This window comes from Elephas maximus, chromosome 4 (assembly GCF_024166365.1).
Source record: "Elephas maximus indicus isolate mEleMax1 chromosome 4, mEleMax1 primary haplotype, whole genome shotgun sequence".
Taxonomy (NCBI): domain Eukaryota; kingdom Metazoa; phylum Chordata; class Mammalia; order Proboscidea; family Elephantidae; genus Elephas; species Elephas maximus.
Window position 1 is genome coordinate 180948652 of NC_064822.1, and position 8384 is coordinate 180957035.

Consider the following 8384-nt stretch of genomic DNA (forward strand, 5'->3'; position numbering starts at 1 on the left):
CTCCCTGATGCTGCACCCACAAACGGAGCTGGGGTAAGTGGGGTGCACGTGTTTGTCCTTTTCACCGGAAAAGGACATCATGTTTAATAGAGGGTCAGCGAAAACAAGGGAAACCCTCCATGAAATAAGGTTGACGTAATATCAGCAAAAATGGGCTCAAACATACCGCTGATCATGAAGATGGCTCAGGATTGGGCAACATTTCATTCTGTTGTACGTAAGGTCGCCACGAGCCAGAGCCGACTCGACGGCAACTAACGACCACAAAGTGTCTGTAAACCAGCTGCTCTTGCCCTAGCGTCCCTTCCCTTGGGGATGCTTGTCCTCCTGCCTGGTGCAGGTTCCCCACAACGTCAGTGCCATCGATTCCCTCCGCCCCTCCCCCAGGAACCCCTGAGCCAGCACTGGGCTGGGGACCTGCCCTGCCTTCGAACAGTGTCAGCCAGTTTATCTCCCACCCTCCCAAATGTCTCTTGTTGGGGAAAAAGGAAGCAAAAACTAATATTCATTTAGGACTGGTACAAAATAGTTCACAGGTGTCACCTCATTTAATCCTCTGGTCACCCTGGGATGTGGGGACCGTTGTCCCCACAGGTTTTTCTTCCTCAGGCCCACTCTGTGCTGGACACTTTATGTGCATTATTTGTTTAAACCTCCAAACATCTCTATGAACCAGACTCTGCACCCATTGGGCAGATGTGGAAACTGAGACCCAGAGTGTTCCAGCGACAACTCAATCCAGGGATTTTCCTAGCCTCATTTTCCAGATGTGATTTTAATATCTGGTATTCACCACCAACCACGTTTTACAGATGAAGAAACTGAAGCCCAGAAAGGCTAAGCCACTTGCCCAAAGTCACACAGCAAGTAAGTGGGGTTTGATGCCAGGTGTCTGACTGGGCTGGTTCTCAGTAAATGAGCTGTTAATTAACAAGTTTTGATTAAATAATTTAAGTCATAACTGAGCATTGCCCCCCCTCGGAATGCTGCATGCCCTGGGTTGACAGCTTCAGACCCCCAAGGAAACTTCTGAGAGTTCATTGGTCTCTGGGGCAGGTTTTCCCACAGCAAGGAGGAGCCCCCCCACCAACCCCCATCCCCGCAGAACAAGGAGTCCCGACCTCGTGCTGTTAGTCTCTTCTCACCAGACCCATGATTTGCCACTCGGCTTTAAAACGCACCTCCGGATGCTGAGGAGTGGTGGTTGGGGAGGAGGCTCAGGAAGAATTGCCCCATTAGGGCTGTGTCTGAGCTTGGGAATTTACACAGTGGGTTTTCTGAAAATGGGGCTGTCTGTGATGCTCAAAGTCCGCCAGATGGATGCAAGGGCCCTGGCCTTTGCCTACTACTCCTCGCCTCCCGACTTCCCTTGGCACCTTTCCCAGCCAAGGGTCCCTGGCAACTCTGGCCCGCTCCAGCGGTCCCTATCAGATACAAGGAAGGAAGGGGCTGCAGTGATTCTCAGTTGGGTGTGGTATTCCCTCCCTCCAGGACATTCATAAATGTCCTGGTTTTTATGGGGCCAGGGACGATAAATGCCCTGTAATTGGTGGGGCAGCCTGCCCACTGCCCACAATGTCCGTGGCACCCCGGGTAAGAAACACTGGCCTGCCTATTACAGATCAGGAACAGGAGACCGAGAGGTGAGGACTTGCCCAAGGCCACACGGCAGCACCTGAGTGCCTAACACAGGGCCGACTCTGTCCTGGGCTGGTCACCTGTGTCCCAAGTAGCTGTCCCCCACAACCTGCACTGGGTGGCTGAATCGGGGCAAGCTTAGGTGACGGGCCAGCTCCCCAGCCTCTCTTAGCCCCAGGCCCCTCCCTCCACCAGAGGTGACCACACCTTGCTTTGCTCTTGAGTCTGGATCACCAAGGAGCTATTTCTGGATGACTCACAGGGCTGTGGGGACTTGGGGACCCAGAGGCAATAATAGGTGACATTTATTAGTCACAACTATATGCTGTTTCCAGTGCTTTATCTGCATTCTTTCATGTAAGCCTTAAAAAAAAACCCCACAACCAAACCAGTTGCTGTCAAGTTGATTTTGACTCATAGCAATCCCACGTGTGCAGCGGAGAACTGTGCTCCATAGGGCTTTCACGGCTGTGATCTCTTGGAAGGAGACTACCAGGCCTTTCGTCTGAGGTGCCTCTGGGTAGGTTCGAACCTCTAACTTTCAGTTAGCAGTTGAGCACTTAACCATTTTGTGCCACACAGGGACTCTGTAAGCCTTACACAGACCCGATTATCCCCATTTAACCGTGAGATAGTTGAGGTGCAGACAGGTTGAGCAAAAGGTCGCACAGCTGGTAAGCAGCAGTCCCAAGCAATTTGTCTCCAGAGTAACATTCTAACCACTGTGCTCTACTGCCTCCCAAATCACCAGTGTACAAATGGGGAAATGGGTTCAGAGAAGGTCACACACAGGTCCATTAGGCTAAGCACCAAGAGGAGCAGTCCAGGTAGGACCCTCAGTCGACCTCACCTGCTCCCAAACTCCATCCATCACCGGCTGCTGGCCACCCCCTCTTCTAGCCGTAACTTCCAACATGTCCATCGCCCACAGACCCATGAGACCCTGCCCGAAGGACAGCTGCAAGGGCACCTGCCAGGGGATGGATTCTGGGACCCTGGGTAGGTAAGCCACCTCCTCCTCTGGGCACCCCTGATCAGGTCAACAAGGCTCTTGTTTCTCCCCCACAAGAAAAGGGATCCACTTGAAGCAGGGCTTGTGTTCACTTCTGGTTCCCCATAGAACCAGCATGGAGCCTGCCACGTGAGTGACTGAACAGTTGATGAATGAAGCCGCCAGGCTTCCAGACTCCTGGTGCAGAGCTCTCTCCTGACACCTTGCTGCCTCCAGGAAGCAGGACTTGTGTGTGGAACTAGGACATGCATGAAGATGTTGGCCTTTGGAGTCCTAAATTCAGGTATGGAGCCACCCCATTCTTGTTGAGCACCTGCTTGGTGCCTGTGCTGCAATGAATTACTTAATGTGGCCCTTCTAGCCATAGTCTTTGTGACTCACACACGGTGATTGAGAGGGATTGTGCAAATAAGGTGTATGGACCCTAACGAGGGAATTGGTCAGTACTGCCATCCCATTAGGCTTAAAATAAGCCATCCCAGAGGCCAGAATGGAGAATCTCACCACCACCGAGAAAGAGGAGCAAGGAGTGAAGCGCACCCTTTGTACCCAGGATCCCTGTGCTGAGAAGCTCCTGGAACCAGGAGACTGAGAGAAAGAGTTATAACACCAAGGATGGTGAGAAGCAGCAGCAGAGAAACAGCGGCAGCAGAGGCAGGAGAGCGGCAATAGATGGCGAGGTGGGCTTCCCAGCGCACGGAGCGAAAACACAGAGCACATTTGGGCAGGAAGCTTGCTGATGGGGTGGGGTGCCTCCAGGTTCTTGGTGGAGCTAGGTTTGCTGACCACCAAGCTAGAGCAGAGTGCCTTTGGGCCAAGGCTTACTGGCTGAGTGAGGTGCCTCTGGGCACTTGTTAGCTGAGCTAAAAGAGCCTTGTAACACTTGCCTAAGCAGGGCAGAGGCCAAGGGCCAAAGAGAGGCCTATCTGCAGGCACGGCCGGGAAGAGGTTGTCCAGATGGAAGAACTGTATCCTGAGCCTTCCTGAACCTGAATTGTAACCTGTTACTTCCCTCATAAACCTCAAATTGTGGGTATTGTCTGTAGGTTCTTTGTGGCCATTGCATCGAATTATCGAACCCAGCAGAGAAGTAGAGAGTGCCATGGGAGGGATGGTTGGTGTCAGAATTGGTAAAGATGGCGGAAAGAGGAGGCATGTCTGATCTCCGCTTCATAGGAATCAGCCTTGGCCTGCTGATCTTGCTTCTCCTTCTGTCTTGTGAATTTAGAGGCGGTCAGATGCCCCTGCCGTGCCATTTTTACAGTGTCAGACTCTATACTGGGCATGGGGGGCACATTGGCAAATACAAGTGACCCTGTTCCCATCTTCTTGGCCTTATCGTCCAGCAGAGAGAGAGGCAGCGGGCAGTCGCGAAGATGACCATGCTGCTCCTCTCTTTGTATACAATGGCTCCCCCATGGTTCTGAGGGTCCAGGCCATCAGAAGAGTCTGCAACTCAAACTTCCAAATGTATCCAGAACCCAATGCTTTCTCAGCACCTCTTCTACTCCCACCCTCATTCAGGCTGCTGTCACCTGTCCCCTGAACTTCTGCAATCAATAGCCAGTCATCAAACCACTTTCTCCAGTGAATTCCCACAGTCCCCAGAGTGGTCTTTTCACCCTCATGGCTTCCAGCCACCTGGAACAGAACCCAAAGTCCTTATCACAGACCACAAGGGCCTACATGATGTGGTACTTGCCGTCTTTCTGTCCTGTCCCTCTCTGTGCTGCAGGCACGGCTGTCTCCTTGTTGTACCTCCAACACACCAAGCATATGATCACCTCAGGTCATTTGTACTTGCTGTTCCCTCTACCCAGAACACTGTTTAGTTTTCCCCATGGCTCACTCCTTCACTTCCATCAAGCCTTTGCTCAAATGTCACCTCTTCAGAGAGACCTTTCCTAATCACCTCACTCTTCTTTTATCCCTCCCCTGCTGCAGTTTTCTCGACAGCACTAAACCAAAAACCAAACCTGTTGCTGTTGAATTGATTCCAACTCATAGAGACCTTATATAACAGAGTAGGACTGCCCCGTAGAGTTTCCAAGACTGGAATCTTTACAGAAGCAGACTTCCACATCTTTTTCCCACGGAGCTACTGGTGGATTTGAACCACTGACCTTTCAGCTAGCAGCTGAGTGCTTAACCAGAGTTCCTTTTTTGAGATCTTGTTGTTGTTAGGTGCCGTTGAGTTGGTTTCAACTCATCACAACCCTAGGTACACGAGAAGGAAACACTGCCCAGTCCTGTACCATCCTCACAGTGGTTGCTATGTTTGAACTTATGTTGCAGCCACTGTGTCAGTCCATCTCATTGAGGGGTTTCCTCTTGAAGCCTGCTTTGTATGCTATGCTTCTTTGTCCTTTGTCTGCCTCCTCCCTCTAGGTTGTCAGCTCCATGAGAGCAGGGGCTTTATTCCTTTCACCCCTGGGTGTCCAGCTGTCATGAGCTTGGCATGGAACTGGCACTGGATAATTGTTAAATGAATGAATGATACAATCCCTGTTCCTTCTCACACAGCTGGAAGGCACTGCGTGCATGTGAGGCTGACCAATGTCTCCTGCCTCTTTTCTCCCCACCCCCTCCCTTCCCTCATTGCACACCCCAGTGATATCGGACTCCTATTGGGTATCAATTCTAATACTGAGAATACTGGACAACTCTTATAGATCAAGGGCTCATAGCCAGCACTGGGAGAAGAGCATCACGCCCTTGTTTCTTGGAGCCCACAAGTTCTCCCTTACATTGCTGCCAAGTCTTTGCACACATGCTTCCTTCTCCCCAGGCACCCCGCTTCCGGGGACCACATCCACGAGGCCAGTTCTCAGGGCCCCAGCTCCCCACCTCCTGAGCCCACATCCACTAGGCCAGTTCTCAGGGCCCCCTCAGGCCTCAGCTCAGACTCACCTCCTTCTGGCAGCTCTCCAGAAATATCCCAGCCACCCTCATCCCAGCATATTTCACCCTGTGGACGTGCTCTGTCCCCACTTAGTCCAGGGGAAAGCAGAGACTGTCCCACTTGCCACAGGGGCCGAATGGCTCTCCCCTGCTCTGAGCACCTGGACCCATTCCTGGGCCCTCTCCTCACTCTCTCCTGCCATTCCGACCATCCCAGAGGCCTCAGTCCCCTGGGAAATATACATGCAGGTTCACCCACTGCATATTGAGCTCTGACTTAGTGCCAGGCAACTTCAAAATTTATTCCACTGCAGCCTCCAGCAGCCTGGGATGTTTGCCTTGCTGTCTGTGTTTAATGTTTGGGGAAACTGAGGCACAGAGCAATGACATGACTCACCCAGGGCAAGGCAGGGAAGGGGTTCCGATATAAGACTGCAGGAGGCACCTTTCAGTGAGGCCATGAAGGCCTGGAGTGAGTCCCTGATGCTAGCTGGGTCCCTGAGTGTGTGGGGGAGTGGGAGGAAGGGACTTGCACCCACACAACCCACTCATACACTCAGGCAGAGGTGTACACAGATGAAGACACGCGAAGTGTCAGAGATTGAATTGTGTCCCCCAAAAGTATGTGTCAACTTGGCTAGGCCAGGATTCCCAGTATTGTATGGTTGTCCTCCATTTTGTGATTTGATGCGATTGTCCTATGTGTTGTAAATCCTAACCTCTATGATGTTAATGACAGAGCCCTGGTGGCACAGTGGTTAAGAGCTCAGCTGCTAACCAAAAGGTTGGCAGTTCAAATCCACAGCCACAGTTTGGAAACCCCACGGGGCAGTTCTGCCCTGACCTACAGGGTCGCTAGGAGTCAGAATCCACTCAGGGCCAACAGGTTTATGATGTTAGAGAGGCAGGATTAGAGGCAGTTATGTCAACGAGGCAGGACTCAGTCTACAGGATTAGGTTGTGTCTGAATCAATTTCTTTTGAGACATAAAAGAGAGAAGCGAGCAAAGAGCAGAGGGGCCTCACGCCACCAAGAAAGAAGTGTAGGGACTGGAGTACGTCCTTTGGACCTGGGGTCCCTGCACTGAGAAGCTTCTAAACCGCAGGAAGATTGATGACAAGGACCTTTCCCCAGAGCCAACAGAGAGAGAAAGCCTTTCCCTGGAGCTGACACTTTGAATTCAGACTTCTAGCACCCCAAAGTGTGACAGAATAAGTTTCTGTTTGTTGAAGTCATTCACTTGTGGTATTTCTGTTATAGCGGCACTTGATAACAGAGAAGTAATCCTGTCTGGAAATACGGTTTTCTTTCTTTTGTCCATGAAGCCATATCAGAGTCGGGTGGGTCCTAGACCTCATCACTTCTGAGTTATAAGAAGCAGCATAGACAGAGATCAGCAAGCACGGTGGAGGGAGACAGACGCTACCTTCCTCCAAGGAACCGAGGAACAGTGCAAGAGACGAAGACCTTCCCCAGAGCCTGGAGAGAGACGTTTCCCCTAGAGCTGGTGCCCTGAATTCAAACTTCTAGCCTCCTGAACTGTGAGAAAATACATTTCTGTTCTTTAGACCCATTCACTTGTGGGATTTGTGTTACAGCAGCACTAGGAAGCTAAGACGCTGAGGTACACACACACCTATTTGCCACACAAACTCATAGATGCACACCCACACATTTCCCTTTCTCACACAGGCACACACACACGCACACACACATGAAAGGTCAACTGCATTCGATTCTGAGCCTGTGAGTGATGGGCCCCAGGATCCCATGCTTCGGTCAGCACCTAGGTGTGGGTGGGGCTTTGTGTCCATCTCCCACCCTGGAAGCCCATATGGAGTCCCTGGGTTAGAGGCGAGAGCAGCATTGTGGTCCTGCAGGGCGGGGGTGGGGTGTTCAGCCTGACAAATCAGGCCTCTCCCCTCCCCCATCCCAACCCCGAGTTCGCCAGCCTCTCCCCAAGCCCAGGCCTCCCAGGCCTTCTCCTGCGGCCCCCTCCACTGGCCCCGGGCCATCCATGCACCTGGCCTCGCTCTGCCCTGCCCTCCCCCAGCCCCAGCTCTGTGGATTCTTTGCCTTCTGCTCACCGTCGCTCTGGCCTATGGGGCCGGCAGACCTGGCCTCAGAGCAGGGCAGATGGCTCATGCCCCAGGGAGCCAGGCTTTCACTGCAGACACCGTCACCAGTCAGTCATTCATAGGTCCTGGCCCCCATCCTAGAGGCCCCCGCTTACCTTTGGGAGCAGCAGGTGGGTGCCGGGCCTGCACTCAGGCCTTGGGAGCCTCTGTTTGTCCAGATCAAGGTCTCCCCACCCCCACCCAGCCTGCCTGGGCTGGATCAATGGCCCAGAGCCATGGCCAGGCTGCCTGGCCCTTGTCCTCTGTGGCCTGTGGCCCCTGGCTCCATGGGCTTCCTGCTGGGTCTGGGATGGCCCTGTGACTGAGCCCAGGTAAACAGGCAGGAGGCAGGCGGTTCCTGCCCAGCCCCGCCCCGTGGGCACCCCGGAGGCAGGCGGGCAGGTGCGGGAGATCTGAGCTCTCCCCTGAGACCCGTTGCCTGGTGATGATCCTGCCTGGTTTTGCCCCCTGGTCCCCGAGCCTGAGGTGGAGGTTCTGAAGGGGCTAGGCCGAGTCCTGTGCTACTTCGGGCAGGGCCTCACCTGGGTCTCCTTACCTGGACAGGTGAGATCAAAGGGGCCCACTGGCCCGAAGGAGAGAAAAGGATGGCAGACCACGTGCTGTGGCAGGGAAGAAGACGAGAGAGTGGGGGCAGGGTTTGGCACTGTTTTCTGTTTAGCTGGCAATTATTTGAAGCACTGTCTGATTCTGTAGAG

The 8384-nt window shown here is 53.1% G+C and overlaps 1 protein-coding gene and 1 long non-coding RNA gene across 4 annotated transcripts in view; one reads left to right on the forward strand and one right to left on the reverse strand.

The window, feature by feature from the left end:
* TMPRSS6 (transmembrane serine protease 6) overlaps positions 1 to 7989 on the reverse strand; it is a 52615-nt gene extending 44626 nt beyond the window's left edge. Inside the window, exon 1 of the mRNA XM_049884358.1 lies at positions 7785 to 7989. The gene's annotated coding sequence lies outside the window, so the exon portion shown is untranslated. The remainder of the gene's footprint in view (positions 1 to 7784) is intronic.
* On the forward strand, positions 192 to 3586 carry LOC126076018 (uncharacterized). 3 transcript variants are annotated; one of them, XR_007517393.1, is made up of 5 exons: positions 192 to 867; positions 2096 to 2158; positions 2570 to 2641; positions 2759 to 2933; positions 3204 to 3586. It is a non-coding gene; the product is annotated as an uncharacterized LOC126076018 (long non-coding RNA). The 3 variants fall into 3 exon arrangements; XR_007517395.1 differs by lacking the exon at positions 2096 to 2158; XR_007517394.1 differs by lacking the exon at positions 3204 to 3586 and having other exon boundaries at positions 2759 to 3154.
* Positions 7990 to 8384: the final 395 nt, after the last annotated feature.